The sequence below is a fragment of the Suricata suricatta genome, chromosome 17, assembly GCF_006229205.1.
Source record: "Suricata suricatta isolate VVHF042 chromosome 17, meerkat_22Aug2017_6uvM2_HiC, whole genome shotgun sequence".
NCBI lineage: Eukaryota > Metazoa > Chordata > Mammalia > Carnivora > Herpestidae > Suricata > Suricata suricatta.
Genome location: NC_043716.1, coordinates 4,505,291 through 4,508,013, shown reverse-complemented (window position 1 = coordinate 4,508,013; position 2,723 = coordinate 4,505,291).

The following is a 2,723-nucleotide window of genomic DNA, read 5'->3' as shown; positions in this document are numbered from 1 at the left end:
CTGTTCACGAGGACCAGGCTTCCTCACGGCCTGGCCACTGCGTTCCAAAGCCACCCAGCCCAAGACAGAACATGGCAGGTGTCCTGCCATTTATGGCCGGTGTCAGAGGTGACATTGCGTCTCCCCTGAAACCTGGTCCTTGATGTGGCTTCAAGGGGTGGGGCGGACAGATCCCCTCCTCCTCACTGGGGGCGTGGCAAGGTTCTAGAAGCATATTCGGAACTCTGAAGAGTGTTGTGGCCTTTTTTGGGAACCACAATCTGACCTGCAGGAAGACATGAGTGTCCGTCCAGCAGGAGGCCCGGGACCCACACGAAAAGGCAGATCTGCTCACGCCGTCCCCACAAAGCCAGGCACCCAGGACACCAGGGGGCTGACACCCTGAACTTCCTGCAGACCAGTGCTGCAGGAGGCCAGAGCCCCGCTGAGCACTCAGCACCGAGAGGCCACGCCTGTCCTGTGTAGACATGGGCTTCGAGTCCCTAGCGACCCCCTGACACACACTGCAGGTCTGAACCCCCCAGCGGGGACAGTTTACAAGAACATAGGAAGGATGTGCCCTGACAGGTCTGTAACTCTCCCAGAAGTGTGGACTTTGTGGGGGAGCCCTCGCTCGATCAAGGTCAGTTCTGCTGCTCTGTGTCTCCGGGAAAGCTACCTGACTCCTCTGAGCTTCAGGGTCCCTAGCCTGTGAAAGGCTGAGGGCACAGAGCTGCCCCGGGGGGAGTGAATGATGTCCGGTGCCAGCTTCAGAGCCCCAATGTGGCCCAGCCCAGCGTGCTGCTGCGGACCGTGCTGGCAGCGGGGCTGCCGCACCACATGGCTGGCACACGGCTGGCACACGGCTGTCTCACTGGCCCCATGGGGATGCCTTGCCACCCCCGCGACGGCCAGGTCCCGCGTGTTCCGTGCCCATGGCGCAGCTCGCCTAGATGCAGCACGTCCGGACGAAGAGCCCTCTGTTCCAGAAGGTCACCTTCCCAGCGGCTGAGCGAGGGGAGCGGCCGAATCTAACAGGATTAGTGAATGAGGTCGTGGCCGGGTGGCCTTCCGGGGGCTCAGATGGTTGCATTTTCCAGCTGGCGATTAACAAGCAGGCCCTGCAGGACTAGGCTCATTGCCGTGTAATTGAATCTCCTCCCAGATGCCAGCTGGGGCACAGAGAGGTTAAGTACATCCCCCAAGGCCACCAGGCCATCGGGCTGCCGCCAGAGCTCCTCGGGGAGAGTTTGGGATGCCGGGAAGTGGCAGGCACTCTGGGGACTGCACCTGAGTCCGCAGCTCTGTCTGCCCCGGGTGGCAGCATGAGGGCTGCAGCAGGGCCCCCCCTTGTCCTCAGCCTCCACCCAGCGCTGCCCACGGGCCTTGAGCCCAAAGCACAGGTTTGGGGGCCTCGCTGAGAGGGGTGACAGCAAAACCCTTGGAGGTGGTGTGGCCAGGGTCCCCCAGCCGAGCTGCTCCAGGGGCCGGAAGGGATGAGGAGACAGTGTGGTTAAGCGGCCAAGAGCAGGGCTCTACACCCAACTTCTACCACTTACTGGCTGAGTGCCCACGGGCACCGCACTGCCCTCTCTGTGCATCAGCTTCCTCATCTGCTCAGGGGCCATCAGATCACCTATCTTGTAGGTTCGCAGTAAACATTGAAATATCTACGTGTTTGTTTATTTTTGAGCCAGAGACGAGAGAGAGAGGGAGAGTAAGAGAGAGAATGAGAGGGGGAGGGACAGAGAGAGGGAGACAGAGGATCTGAAGCAGACTCTGAGCCGTCGGCACAGAGCCCAATGTCGGGCTCGAATTCATGAACCCTGAGATCAGGACCTGAGCTGAAGTTGGACGCTTAACTGACAGAGCCACCCAGGTGCCCTGGTCTGCAGTACACGTTTCAAAGGTAACTGGCATAAAACACTGGCCAGCGGCTCCCGGGAGGGCTTCTCTCTCAGCTCCCGGTGTCGGGGGTTGTTGGGGAGCTTGGCACGCCTTCCCCAGAACGGGCCGGCAGGTGTCTGCAGTGGGAGGTGCCCGTGCCCGGGGCTGTGTGGGGATGTGCCATAAGCACTTACCACGGGCCAGACACTGAGCTGAGTACTCATGTCCTGGAGCCCTAGGTAAGTGCATCTCCCAAGGGAACAGAGTGCACAGGCTTCAGGAGGCGGGTAGGACCCTGTCCAGGGGTCTGACACCCACAGCCAGCGAGGGACGGGGCTGCGACAGGACCCCAGGTCTTCCTGACTCCCGACGGTCACGTCCCCGTAGAAGGCACGGGGTCTGAAGTCCCGGGAGAGAAGCAGGTGGGCAGCAGGAGAGGCTGGGACGCCTCTTTGTCTGGGAAGCGCAGAGGCCCCAGGATGGGAAAACAGTACCAGCGCCGTCCGTGTGTCATTTGCAGACACCGCTTCTCTCTCTCTCTCTTCTCTGTTCAGCGTTGACCGGGCACCTGCGTCATGGGGACACTGCCCGTGTCGCTCACGCATCCCGGACCGGTCGTCACGGAGACACGGCGCCAGGCTGCCCTCAGTGAGCAAAGCGCTGGTTTTCGACCGACTAGAAGCAGGCGGGACTTGCTAATCCTACTGTCCATGAACACAAGGCATCTCAACCTGAGCCAGAAAATCCTGGGCTGTGGGGGAAGGTCCTGCGTGTAGGGGCCCATTCAGCCAAAAGGCCTGTGGAGATCCCGCTGTAAGTCACCAAGAGGAACGTGCATATCTCCAGCTTGTCTGGAA